The following is a 14,957-nucleotide window of genomic DNA, read 5'->3' as shown; positions in this document are numbered from 1 at the left end:
TGGCAGTGAGTATGATTCCTTATGAGAAGTTTTTTCACATCTGCTAGGGGTTAGATAACTTCCAGGGCATTGGGCTGTCTTCCTCTTCCAAGTCCATTCTCTTGTGTTCATTTTATGCTGAGCGCAATGGAAGGGGGCGTGCCCTATTTTTTGGCGGGAAATCCACCATATTTAAATCTGCAGGGCACTTACTGCCTTGCTCTCTCAGGGCAAGTAGTCTTTCTGCTATCCTGGTGTAGCTGAGTGGTGAAGCTAGCTACAGTGAGTTACCCTGCATATCTGTACCCTACAATGTAAGTACTTCTTTTTATTATACAAGTGGGATTCCTATAGTTACTTGTTACCATATTTTAATTAGAGTCCTCTGCTTTCAGATGTGGTCTTTAAAATCTGAAGACAGAAGCTTGGGGGGACGCAAGTCTTCTTCTAAGCGCAAAAACCTGATTTGCAATCGGTGTGACAAGCAGCTCCCTGATGGTAGTGAAAATCTAGTGTGTCCAGAATGTCACACCCATTCATCGGAGAAGGAGGAGACTTCTGTCCGTGATGTTGCTATGTGGGTGAAGGACTGCTGGAAAACGTCCATCAGCGAGCTTAGAGAATCCCGCCAGTCAAAGAAGAGGGCTAGATGGAGTTATTCCTCCTGCCTACTCTCTCGCTATGGTTCGGAAAAGAGAGTCCTAGATGGTTCCTCTTCGTCTTCTGAAGAGGATTGTGAAGCTCAAAGGATGTTATTCCCTTCTGATAAAGTACAAAACTTAATTAAGGCCGTACAGGCAGAAAATCAACCTGAGGAAGCATCTACTTCTAAGCGACCCAGATTTTTTAAAGTAGAGAAGGCCATTAAAGAGATGATGGAGAGAGAATGGGAAAGGCCTGATAAGGCGGCCATGTTAAATCGGAGATTTAAGTTATTGTATTCTGTTGGAAAGGAACAATCCAGGGATTGGATGCCACCCCCCAAAGTAGACCTTGCAGTTGTAAAATTGCATTCGCGTGCCCTCCTACCCGCTGAAGACGAGTCAAGTCTAAAGAACCCGATGGATAAGCGGATTGAGGTGACCCTTAAAAGGGCTTACTCCGCCTCCTCGGCACAAAGTGTAACAGCTATAGCTTCCTGTGAAGTTGCCAGGGCTCAGAGAAAATGGCTCAACAAGGTCCAGAATAACATTAAGAGTGGAGTGAAAGGGGATGATATCCTCTCGGCTTTCAAACAGATTGCCCTAGCCAATAATTTTTTATGTGAAGCAGCTTTACAACAAGTTAGGTTGTCATCTAGAGCCATGGCCCTTTCAACTGCGGGGCGTCGAGCTCTCTGGCTGAGACCCTGGTCAGGGGACAACCCTTCCAAATTTCACTTGTGTAACTTGAGATATCACCCGGGAAGGCTCTTTGGTCCTGAATTGGACAAGCTACTGGAGGAGCTATGGGATCCAAAGTCTCTACCATAAGTCTACAAGGGTGTTCGTCGGCAGTACCGCAGAGATAGATTATAGATGAGCCAATTACACCAGAAGGGGATCTTCCAGAGGTCGGCCCAAGGGGGACTCCAAAAAGGCAGACTTCTGTTAGTCTTTGAGTGGTGGTGGTAGGGTGGGGGTGGGGGGGTGACTCACTTCAAATACACCAGGAAGGATGTTATAAATATTGTAAACACACCATGTGATTAAACACTATAGCTTCATCAAAATGTTTTGTCTCAAGTGTCCCTTTTTCTTTAAAGAAAGAGATATTGGAAAAAGAGAACCTACCCCTTATTTCCATAGTGGCATTGAAAGGGGTGTCAGTAGCTGATAAGGAAAAGGGTTTACTCTCTGGTATTTCTAGTTCCCAAGCCTTCTGGAAAGCGGTGGCTTACTATAGAGCTCAGATACCTGAACGGATTTATAGTGTAAAAAAAAAAAAAAAATTTTGTATGGAAACAATACGATTCGTGAAAAGCAACCTGTTCAAAGGGGGACTGCAGCGCATCCCTCAGTAGCAAAATTGTCTGTGTGTGTGGGCGCTGGTGGCCCACTAACAGAAGCAGGATGATCTGGATGGCAGGGTGGTATTTGCCTTCCATGCCCAGTAGCTGTTTAGGCCCACCTTTCTCATCAACCGTGCCTGCAGCTTAAAGGGAATCTGCCCAGGGATCTGGCATTGAAGTTCCAGATCTCCTGGACAACAGTGACCTTTAGCTGTGCATACGCCTTTAGGCTGGGTTCACACTATGTATATTTGAGGCTGTATTTGTGAGGCTGTATAGCAACCAAAACCAGGAGTGGATTGAAAACACAGAAAGGATCTGTTCACACAATGTTGAAATTGAGTGGATGGCCGCCATATAACAGTAAATAACGGCCATTATTTCAATACCACAGCCGTTGTTTTAAAATAACAGCAAATATTTGCCATTAAATGATGGCCATCCACTCAATTACAACATTATGTGAACAGAGCCTTTCTAATTGAGTGGATGGCCATCATTTAATGGCAAATATTTGCTGTTATTTTAAAACAACGGCTGTGGTATTGAAATAATGGCCGTTATTTACTGTTATATGGCGGCCATCCACTCAATTTCAACATTGTGTGAACAGATCCTTTCTGTGTTTTCAATCCACTCCTGGTTTTGGTTGCTATGAGGACCTGACATGAGGACCAAATACTGCCTGAAATATACATAGTGTGAACCCAGCCTTAAGACGTACGCATAGCTAGAGGGAACTTCGTGCCAGTGATCTGGGCACTTCCGATGCAGGGAGTCTCTGTGTATCAGGCTGTCTGGACTTGGCTGGACAAGAGAGAGTAGCTGCTGGGAGGGGGTGAGAGGAGAGTGAGTGTGTGTGTGTGTGTGTGTGTATATATAAGATTTTTAACATTTACTTTGGGGGTCATACAGCAAAGAGGGGCTGAACAGAGGATACTATAGAGGGGCGTATAGTACATAAAGACACACAGGGGCCCTATACTATCTGGTGACTGAATAGAGGGGCCTATTACTATATGGGAGATGCACAGAGGGGGCCTATACTACACAGGGGCTGCACAGAGGGGGGCTATACTATACATGGGCATATAGAGAATCTATCCTATAAGGCAGTGCTTCTCAATTCCAGTCCTCAGGCCTCACCAACAGGTCATGTTTTGAGGCTATCCCATACCAAGGACAGCTGTGATAATACCTGATGCACTGAATATAATTAAATCACCTGTGAAATACTAAGGAAATCCTCAAAACATGACCTGTTGGTGAGGCCTGAGGACTGGAATTGAGAAGCACTGCTATAAGGGACTGTACAAAGAAGGCCTATACCCTATAGGGGCTGCACAGACTGGGATTTTACTGTAGAGGGGCACTAGGGGAGCTTATACTATATGGGGGCTGCACAAAAGAGGATTAAAGGAGTATATGTGCCCCATTCTATGACATCAGCTACAGTACAATTTTCATGCTACCTGATTACTATTAGATAGATAGGTGATAAGTAATAGATCACTATAAGATAGATATCTAGCAGCTCATCACATCTTGAAATGCTCACACATTTACAATCCCAACATGAGAATACAACCAGTTGTTACCTTGTAAGAACTTAAAGCTAATCATTATAGTGCTTGAAAAGCACTATATTGTAATCCGTATTCTTCTTCTTCCGTTTCAGTTTCTTCTTCCGGCCATTTTTCTGCGATTAATACAGCCCGAACCGCTTTGCGCACAGACTCCGTTCAAACTGCGTTTCAAAGTGGTGTGCTATTTTTCGTTTCGATCGGATTTGTTGTTTTTAAGAAATTTACGTTTAAAGACCCCGAATTTCCTATAGAAAATAATGGCCACACTCTAACCGCTAACAGCCAATCACAGCACATATGCAAATAGCTGAAATATAGCAGCCAATAGGAACTCTAAGGTCTTGTCAGGCAATGTATCACAACATCCACAGTCACATGTCCACTATTGGCCAATAGAAGGTGTAATATATGGAAGGTCCTTAACGATTTTGTCTCCCTGACATGAGTAAGGTTGTCATGGTAACCGAGCAATGATCTTTATAAGTAGCAGAGTTCAGTCAGTAAAATAGCAGAGCTGGGGCAGCCATGTAGCAGGGACGGTACCCAAGCCGCTCTTAAAGGGACGGTACCCAAGTCGCTCTTAAAGAGACCCAAGACGCTCTAAATGGGTCCCTTTTTAAGAGCGACCTGGGTCCCCTTTTAAGAGCGACCTGGGTCCCCTTTTAAGAGCGACCCGGGTCCCTTTAAAGCGACCCAGGTCGCTTCTAAAGGGACCCATGTCGCTCTTAAAGGACTGGACCCAAGTTGCTTTTAAAGGGACGGGACCCAAGTTGCTTTTAAAGGGACGGGACCCAAGTCGCTCTTAAAGGTACGGGACCAAAGTCACTCTTAAAGGGAGGGTATCAAGGTTTAAAGTTTCTGTTAAAGGGAAGTCACTGTTAAAGGGGCGCTCTTTTCAAGCACTATTTATTTCCCTGGAAATGCAAATCTAGTTTATATTGCCATTAGGCAGAAAGTCCGGTTAAAGGGGTTTTCCAGGATTAAAAAAATACATAGTTGCAAAAACCATGCCACACCTGCCCCTAGGTTATGTGTGGTATTACAACTTTGCTTCATTCACTTAAGTGAAACTGAGCTTCTACTACTAAGCCTATTAAAAAAAAAAAAAAAAACACGATAGAGAAGTATTTTATTCAAAAAATAACCCCCCCCCCCCTCGTTGACCATTTTATTTAAAAAAAAAAAAAAAAAAAAAAAAAAAAAAACACACACACCGCTGGTCAATGACCTAGTCCACCAAATCCGATGCAATCCTCTGGATACTGATATCTGGTGTTCTGCACCTTACAGTATGCAGCATCTTCCCAGACCACAGTCACAGTACACCTCATGAGATACATTTTTATACCCAGGTGTGTAATATAGCCTAGGCCAGACTATATCTCTCACAGCCATAAAGTTGTCACTTCACTGGTTTTCTCACAGTCTCTATTTTGTTGAAAAGTGCGCTGTCTCCTATCTCTGCAGGGCTTCCGGGTCACCTGATTGGTCTAGGACACGTCATGTGCTGATCAGGTGACCCATAAACATTCACCCAATAGTCGCCCCGTGTAAAGCCACCTTTATAGGTTAATATTTCATGACATTATGACTTCCTTATATTAGTCTATGGGTGGAAATTATTATTTTATATTTTTTAAAGTGTCACTGTCGATTATTTATTTATTTATTTTTCAGAAATCAATAATACAGGCAATTTTAAGAAACTTTGTAATTGGGTTTCTTAGCTAAAAAATGCATTTTTATCATGAAAAAGCAGTTTGATGCTCTCCCACCTGTCTTCATTGTTCTCTATGGAGAGGGGAGGGGTGGAGGGAGATGAGGCACCAAAACAGGACAACAAAGAGTTAATTTACAGCTACATCACTGGGCTCTCTCCTCTGAGGCCAGCACTGACCTCTCTGACCTCTCCCTGCTGTGTAATCCGTTGTTCTCTGCTGCTGACTAATCTCCCTTCTCCATTGGTTACACAGGGCTCAAATGATGTAAAAGAGTTGAGATTTCCTGATAATGAGCAGTGAATGAGAGAGAGGAGGAGGGGGGGGGACCTGGGGAAAGGCTTTTTAAATGCAGATAATGGCATATTTGCCTAATAAACCCAATTACAAAGTTTCTTAAAATCACCTGGACTATTGATTTCTGCAAAAAAAAATTAACGACAGTGACTTTTTAAGATTTACATCAGTAGCTTCTCACTTTATGTTAAAAAATGAAGTAATTCTTATGTATATCACTCAATGCTACTGATTTCATGGGGGTATAATATGGCCTGAAGGGGTATGAATTGGCCTAGGCCAAAATATACCTGGGGAAAAATCTACCCTAGGCCACTTTAACTCCGGGTATAGTCTGGACTGGGGGTATACTCTGGCCTGTTCCACTGTGACCATGCACTGGTGAGTGGCTGTACCGTATTAGGTTATAATACTGATATATGGGTAGAATATGTGTTTACTCAATAATAATATTAATGCACCTATACACTTTTATATGAAGCAGGCTTATAATATTACAATCCATTTTGAGTGACCTATTAGCCAAGCTAGAATTTGCAGACTACATAGAGATTTAACAATATAGTTATAGATTTATTCATTTTGTGATACTAATATCACTTGTAGCCCAAGATGATGAGAGCATCCAGTCTTGATTAACTTTCTGCTACTAACAAATTGCTTAATATCAGCGGATACATAAATCCTGATCATACTGGAAGTTGTGCCATAGATTTATGACATTGAATTATTGAGGACTGGTCCCAGTCCTCCAATGGCACCCCATCCTTATTCAGGGAGTGCAGGAATAACTATAGAGAGAGAACAGGAGTTGTCCCACTAAAGAGAAGGCAGCCAAAATATACATATAGAATGAATAGGAGACCCCCATTGAGAGCTGCTCTCTACCCCAGGTCTTCTCATAGAGTTGGTGCATTGGAGAGGTTTCGCTGTATACAGAAGTGCATACACTGTGGTCGTCTCCACTGCCGTCCTCTCCCATTGATCAGGACCCATGCTGGCTTCTAGAGTCGGCTTTCAGAGCCTGAAACAAAAAAATGTTGAATCAAGTTCTGTTCTTTTATATCAGATTTCTTAGTTCTTTCAATACCAAGTTCTACCTGTTCCTACTTGTCCAAGGTGCCATTGTTGTTAATGGGATTTTTTTTTTTTTTTTTTTCTTAAATTTTCATATAATTTACTACAGAAATCTTTAGTTAAAGGGGTTATCCAGCGCTACAAAAACATGGCCACTTTTCCCCCTCTCTTGTCTCCAGATCAGGTGTGGTTTGCAATTAAGCTCCATTTACTTCAATGGAACTGAGTTTCAAACCCCACCCAATCTGGAGTGGGACAAAAGTGGCCATGTTTTTGCAGCACTGGATAACCCCTTTATTAGAGAGCAGATCCTTTGGGATCATCCATCTGTTGACCGGAGAGGAAAGGACGACAGGGGTTGTGCAACCAAAAAATGCTACCAAATTGCCTCGATTGTGCTGCATCACGGCTACGGTCAGGGAATGAAGTTTATTGCGACACACAAGTGGCCACAATCTCAACCAGACAGTTGCAAGAAATCAATCTAACATTAAATTTCCTGTAACTGTTAGGTTGCAGCCATTTTGGGCTGCATCACAACCCCATGCTTTGACCTTAGCTACAATGCAACACGATCATTGCAGTACTACAGAGCTTTTTTTTTTTTTTTTTTTTTACTGTGCATGCTGTACCATGGCTAAAATCGTGGTGTAGCCCTAGCCTCACATAGATAACCCAGTAAGGTAGGCACTGTGTAGTGCTTAAAGCGAATGTACCATCAGTACATTCGCTTTAAGTTTTGCACATAAATAGAACGGCGCTGGCGCGGGGAAGCCACTGTTGCGGTCCTCTTTTTTAAACTGCAGCCCATTTCCCGTGCACGTTGGCGGTCTATTATGGATCATCGGCGCGGGCTGAGGCACTGCTGGCGGGCCATCCTGCCCCCAGTGGTTGGATGGAACCCCCCGCCCCTCTATGATGCAGCTCCATTAGAATCAATGGAGCCGCATCATGGAGGTGTGGGTGTTCTCCCTCTGGGGGCGTGCCGGCCCACCTCCAATGCTTCAGCCCGGGCCCGTGGCTTGGTAATAGACCGTCACTGTGCGCAGTAACCGGACAGCAGTTGAAAAAAAGCACTGCAGCACTGGCTTCCCTGTGCCAGCGTACATTTGCTTTAAAGGGGCTATCCAGGCTTAGTAAAACATGGGTACTTACTTCTACTCTTTCCTCCATTTTGAGCTGAGGACAGGGCTGTTGCTGTTTTTGCAAGAAAGTAGCTTCTTTTTCTAACCCTGCATAACCCCTTTAATTTTCCTTGTGATGCCACAGCAGGGAAATTTAACACTTTTAACCAGGTTTCACCTTAAAAACTGCTGGTCGCTAGTAACCCCAACGGAAGGGGTTGGGGAAGGGTCAATGGCTTTCAGTTTGAGTATTGGTAAAGGACCCTTTTTAACAAGCAGAGAGCATTCTTTATTACAAGATAATCTTTAACCCATTAAAGTGGTAGTGTGGAGAATGTATGGGGGTACTGCTCAAGTATCTTGTTTATCTAGGAAGCCCAAGTCTACCTGTGGTGGGACCAAGAAAACAGGAGCAGAAACAGGGTCTACCAGCTTTATGTGTCTCTTCTCACCAGTTTTATTCAACACATTTTCTTACTTTTTAAAAAAAAGTTTCTAGATTGTGATTCATCAGGAATACATCGATGAATAGTAGATAGGGAGAAGGAGCCTTTCATACACATAAATTATATGGCCATGGGTGGATGCAAACGAGCGCTGATCAGTGCTTTTATATGATAAATCAAGCGTCCGGGCTGCACAAATGATCCACATATCGTTCATGTAGCCATGGAAACTGACAGCACAGATATACATATATCTGTGCTGTCAGTTTCCAGATCACACAGCAGTGCATGCTTACCTAGTGCGCTGCTGCTGTGATCTGGCATCCTCTGTCTCCTGCCAAGCTGCTGTGTCTTCAGGCCCCGGCTATCAATTATTCTGGAGGAGATGCTGGATCACTGTGGCAGTGCACTAGGTAAGTATGTACTTCTGCGTGATGTGGAAACTGACAGCACAGATATATGTATATTTGTGGTGTCAGGTTGTCTTTATCATTATGGGCCTCACATCCTCAGTAGTGTGTATGTTGTGTGCGCAGGTATGTGCACTCTATAATCAACAGAAAACAACAAATATATATAAACTGTAGACCTCTGTTTTCTCATTTGTTTATATTCACCCACCTAAAAGTTGATGACATGATACAAGGTGAAGCATGACAGCAGTATTCATCATCGTGTACCATTCCCATGTTGTGTCCCAGCATATGAGCAAGATTTGAAGCAAAAAGAATATATTGATCACTGTGATCCTAAGAACATCATATTAAAATAGAAAAAAACACAAGGATTGTTCAAACGTCATTTTGAAGAGGTTGTCTAGTCTTCCTAAGTTTAATAGAAGATTGTCAGTGGAAAAAGCCCCCCTGGTCCATCTAGTTCACCCTTATATTATCTCCCTTATTATTATATTATTAGGATAGATATATGTTTATCCCAGGCAGGTTAACATTCACTTAGATTTACCACATCTGCTGAAAGTTTTTTCCCAACATCTACTACTCTTTCAGTAAAGTAATATATTCTCACTTTGCTTCTGATCTTTCCCCCAACTAACTTCTCACTGTGTCCTATTGTTCTTTTTCTTTCTAAAACACATCCCACTTGAACCTTATTTGGTCTTTAGCATATTTAAAGGTTCCAATCATGTCCCCCCTTTCTCTTCTTTCCTCCAGACTATACAGATTCAGATCCTTAAGTCTTTCCTGATATGTTTTATGCCTGACACCCTCCACCATTTTTGTAGTCCGTCTTTGGACCCGTTCTATTTTATCAATATCCTTTTGTAGATGAGGTCTCCAGAACTGGACACAATATTCCAGATGTGGCCTCACCTGGGCTCTATACAGCGGGATCACAGTCTTCCTCTTCTTACTAGTTATACCTCTAGCCATACAGCCAGGCGTACGATTTTATATATATATATATATATATATGTGTATGTATATATATATATATATATATATATATATATATATATATATATATGTGTGTATGTATATATATATATACACAGCCCAGCTTACCATTATATATATATATATATATATATATATATATATATATATATATATATATATATATACACACACATACAGCCCAGCATACGATTTGCTTTCCCCACAGCCCTTATTGTAACATCAAGGCATCTAAAAAAAATGTTTAATTTGGCATACTTCTCCTCCTACCTCAGTCCCCTGCCATTCCTGGTGGAATATCAACCAGTCCCCCACTCATTAACCTTACTTCCAAAACAGACCCATCCTAGCAGTGACTTCCCACTTATTTAATCACTGACAGGTGAGACACCACCCTGCAGGGCACGGACACAGACTGCATAGGGCCCTTGTGCAAAAAAACACGCCTGCCCCCCCCCCCCCCCATGAGCAAACCATGCCACCGCATTCCTTGCTTCCCCCTTCCCCTTAGACTACCCATCCTGGCTGACCCCCATCCCCATACACACTACACATCCTGGCTGCCCCATATCCCCATACACACTACCCCACCTGCCCCCCCATCCCCACATACACTACACATCCTGGCTGCCCTCCATCCCCACACACAATACTCCACCTGGCCCCCAGGGGTCCTCCAGATCATCAGGATGCCCAAAGCCACGATTGCAAATGTACGACCACAAGGTGACGTCACTGGTGCACGCGCCCCAAGGTAGGGCAGAAGCGTTGTGCCACTGTGGCCGGCCGTAGCTCACATATCCAATAGATGAGTGCGGCATGTGGGGCAGGCTGCGGCTGCTGGGATCTCGGGTGGGCCACGGGTGGCAGGGCATATGATCAGGTGCCTGGTACATGGGGGATGGACTATACATATCACCTATGCAGCGGGGCCCGAGGCAGTTGAGGGGCCTGCTAGTCTGAGACTCAGAGTCCGAACCTGGAGGGCCCCTCTGTTGGCCTGGTCCCCTGTGCAGCTGAACAGGCTGCACAAGTGATATGTCCTCCACTGCCTGACATATGATTGGTTGAGCAGGCAGTTCCTAGAAGCTGCAGGGTACTGAGTAAGTTGAGTACCTTTTTTTTAAATTTATGTCCACCCAGCACTTAGATAACCCTTTTAAGGTCAATTATTAGTAATAATTATCATAATTTCTTCAGCATTGGGAACCAGAGACAATAATTTTCCCTTTAGCCATGACAGAAATATGACCTCGCAACACCACTAGACACCAGGGAACATACCTGCTTCTCCCTATGAACACAAGGCAATATACTGATCGATTTATTTTAAACATAAGCTAATACATTTGATTATGATGTATGATGATAAGTTGATGTATTTTATACAGAATTTTTATACAATGATTTGCTTACATTGCAATCTGACTGCTATATTTGACACCAAATTTTGCCGACCATAGAACTTTACAACATTCCTAACACCATCACAATGGGTGGATCCCCATATATACACACATTAAACTACTAGGGATCACTAGGTTATACCACTGGCCCAGCACAACCAGTTTGGATTTATTATGGATTCAGCACTGATATTGTATCAGAATTTTTACCCTCTTCATTTGCAGTGTGAACATTTCTTACCTTTACAACTCCTGCAGAAGCGCTATTACTACAAATTTGGCCAACCCATCCAAGTCCCATTCCGGCACCATCAAAATTAATGCTCCTGATAAACACAAGGAGGACAAGGTTTAAATAGGAAAAAAGAAGAGAAAACTTTGCTTTCCCTACGTCCCTTACAGCAGCACAATGATGGGGATTTCTCTGCCCTCGAAACTCATAGGACAAATAGAAATTTCTTATAGGGTCACATATAAAATGGGCCCAAAATGTTTTGGTGTAGGCTTCTGAGAGTGACATACGAATTTCCTGTATTTACTGAGAGGTGTGAGCACCATGGGGTCAGGGATTTATGTAACACCTAGTTACACAGTGATAAGCTGTTCAGTCACATGACTGACTGCCTAGTGTGGATGAACTGTTGTCTGTTTCCAAGGGCAACCAGTATTTTTTTTTAAAGAAGCTCAATGTACTTAATACAACATTAAAATGTCACTGTCATTTGGGAAAACTTTTGACATGTCAGACACATATCAAAAGTTTTGATTGGCTCGGGTCTGAGTGTTCAGACTCATACCGATTGTACGAATGAGTAGAGGAGAACACCCTGCAGCAGGGTCCACTCCCGCTCTGTGTTACAAAAAAAAAGTTGGGCTCATAATGTAAGTCTATGGAACCCGACTCTTTTTTTCTTACACAGAGCGGAGAGAGGACCTGCTTCAGCCAGTCCTCTCCCTTTTCCTTCTTCCGATCGGTATATCTGAACACTCAGACCCGAGCCAATCAAAACTTTTGACTTTGTAATTGGGTGTATTAGGCAAATATGCTATTATCTGCATTCAAATCCATCCCCCCTCCTCTCTCTCATTCACTACTCATTATCAGGAAATCTCAACTCTTTTACATCAGTCGAGCCCTTTGTAACCTATGGAGAGGGGAGGTGGGAGGAGGAAGGAGGGAGATTACTCGGCAGCAGAGAGCAGAGAACAAAGGATTACACAGCAGGAGCTGTATGAGCTGGTAGTCAGAGGTCAGAGAGGTCAGTGCTGACTTCAGAGGAGATAGCTCGGTGATGTAGCTGTAAATTAACTCTTTGTTGTCCTGTTTTGGTGCCTCATCTCCCTCCACCCCTCTCCTCTCCATAGAGAACAATGAAGACAGGGGGGAGAGCTTCAAACTACTTTTTCATGATAAAAATGCATTTTTCGGCTAATAAACCCGATTACAAAGTTTCTTAAAATCGCATGTACTATTGATTTCTGCAACAAAAATTTTAAAGACAGTGACACTGTAAGCATCAGGGCCTAGGTGCAACAGCTACCTCTGAATCCCTTATTGCTATACTACAGTTTACCAGTAAATTTGGGTTATCTGCCATTCCAGATACAACCAAAGATATTATGCTATTGTTTCTTATTCTGGACGTGTCCTCTGGTAAACAAATCATTTCTGTAGAAATATACAGGTATTTAGTTACCATGATTGAATTGGCACAATGACTGCAGTGGCGCAATATAAAGGGCAAACAGGGACAAAGTTCTATGAAGAATCATTAGATATTAACAGTGGCATAGCGTGGGCTGGCAACAACCGGGACAAGGCAAAGTGTGGCACCCTCTCTCTACCTGTCCTCCTACTGAGTGGTGATGCTATAGTGTATGCATCGCTGCTCACCTGGGGTGCACATAGGATTTTCTCAAAGGTTGGCATTTCAAAAAAATAAAATAATACCGTCATCACTTTAATACAGTAAATGTATTTGTTCCAGGTTTAAGCTTGGCACCTACATGCCTACACAGTTGTCATAGAACCTTCTAGAGAGGGGGGAGCTTGTTCTAAGCCTATCACTACTGTGGATACTATTTGGTGGCAGTGAAGAATACTAACCTGGTGTATATCCTTCCTGAGCACAATCAAGAGTGAGAGAAATTGTGCAGAAGAAGGAGAAGGTTATACAGCTGGGGGAAAAGAGCCTTATATGACCTAGGATCACACTGGGCTTCTAACAAGGCCTACAACCCCACTGGGTTTCTGACCAGGCCTAGGATCACAGTGGGCTTCTGACCAGGCCTAGGACCACACTGGGCTTCTGACCAGGCCTAGAACCAAACTGGGCTACTGACCAGGCCTAGGATAAAGTGGCTTTCATGCTACAGAACTTCATAAACTTGCACACTGTAGTTGGAATTTCAACAATTCAGACAAACTGGGAACCAACTTTGCTGTCACTTAAAGGATAAGAGACAAGAAGTTAGTAATACAACACAGACTAGAGCTGACTTTACAAATTACAGAAACCATGTTACCCTCCAGTTTGTGGCATATCCTTGCTCCAGCCATACCCTGCTACTGAATCATGTAAGAGTCTTGTGAAAGACTAGTGTCCTAAAGTAAAAGTTGTGCCTTCTATATGCCATCCATGTGTATGTCCTCCGCCCTTTACTACACCATCACGGGCACAGCAAACACCATCAGGCCAGACAACATAACAACCAGTATCTGCAGTGCATCTGCCAGGTCACCATGCCAGGTTATGGAGTGTGAAACAACCCTGTAAAAAGCCTTTGTGGGACCAACATGACAGAGACCATGATGGTGAGATGACTGTCCCAGCCAATCAGCAGCTGGTGTGGTTAGGTGTTCTTATTCAGGCTGCATACAGGTGTTGCATGATATTAGTTGTAGTTCCTCACTGGTGAGAATATCTGAGAAGCCCTGGACTGATGGCAATGCAGCACTAAAATTATATAAAACTTTTAAATAGAAATAGCATCTGTCACTCCAAAAAAAGTGTGGACACAATAGGCTTAAACCAAACACAAAGAGGAATTGTAACACTAAATGACACATATAATACACAGCAGAACAGATAATACCCTGCCCTGCAACTGTGACCCCCCGGCTATGCACCAACTTAGTGGGTGTTGTGAGTCCGTATTTGAATTGCTTTTATATGATGTATTATTAATAAAGATGGAATTGATCATTAGACTTCTTTTGCTGTGTGCATTTTTTTAAGGGATATTATGTGAGTGTTTATACTGTTTATATACTGTACTTACGTGTTCATCATAAAAGACACTTTATTTGTTTAATATTATTAATAATATGTTAATTTCTATATTGCAAAGCAAACACATAACGTACTTACTACTGCAGTAATCATAATCACACACAGAACAAAGGTAAAACAGTATTTATACCTACCAGTGCATGGCAAAATAAATAAAAACCTGTGTCTTTTTTTTTTTTCCGTGTAAGTATAGGGAATAAATACATTATAAGAAGATGCTTTTAGGAAATATCAGGGAACTTTATCAAGGCTCCAATGCCAGTTTTCTTGCATAAAAAAAATGACACCAAATTTTGACTTCTGGTATAAGCATTGATAAATTCCCCCCCAAGAAACAAACTCTGATATAGCTACATCAAATGGAACATATGTTTTGCTACACTTATGTGTTTCGTTTTTTTCCAATTCTATTATGGTTGTCTGCTTTGAAAATAATATTTATGTTTATATTATTTACATTATTTCCTTTTTTTTTTTATAACTGGGGATGAAGGAGGGGGCTACAAAAACATGGTAAGATCTAACCTCGGTATGAGTCACCATGTGATCCACCTTTCCAGGATAATCTCACTAATGGAGGGGGCAGCATCACACATGTGGAGTCCCAGTCTGGCGCCATTGCCCAT

General features: G+C 42.5%; 1 long non-coding RNA gene across 1 annotated transcript; it reads right to left on the bottom strand.

Annotated features, from left to right (window-relative positions):
- Positions 1-6,122: 6,122 nt before the first annotated feature.
- LOC138766306 (uncharacterized) lies at positions 6,123-14,954 on the bottom strand. Its single transcript, XR_011358715.1, has 3 exons — positions 14,857-14,954; positions 11,280-11,364; positions 6,123-6,594 (listed from the first exon to the last, which is right to left on the bottom strand). It is a non-coding gene; the product is annotated as an uncharacterized lncRNA (long non-coding RNA).
- Between the last annotated feature and the right edge of the window lie 3 nt (positions 14,955-14,957).

Source organism: Dendropsophus ebraccatus, chromosome 1, assembly GCF_027789765.1.
Source record: "Dendropsophus ebraccatus isolate aDenEbr1 chromosome 1, aDenEbr1.pat, whole genome shotgun sequence".
Classification (NCBI taxonomy): Eukaryota; Metazoa; Chordata; class Amphibia; order Anura; family Hylidae; genus Dendropsophus; species Dendropsophus ebraccatus.
Note: the sequence above shows the minus strand (reverse complement) of the source record. Positions and strands in the feature narration are given on the sequence as shown.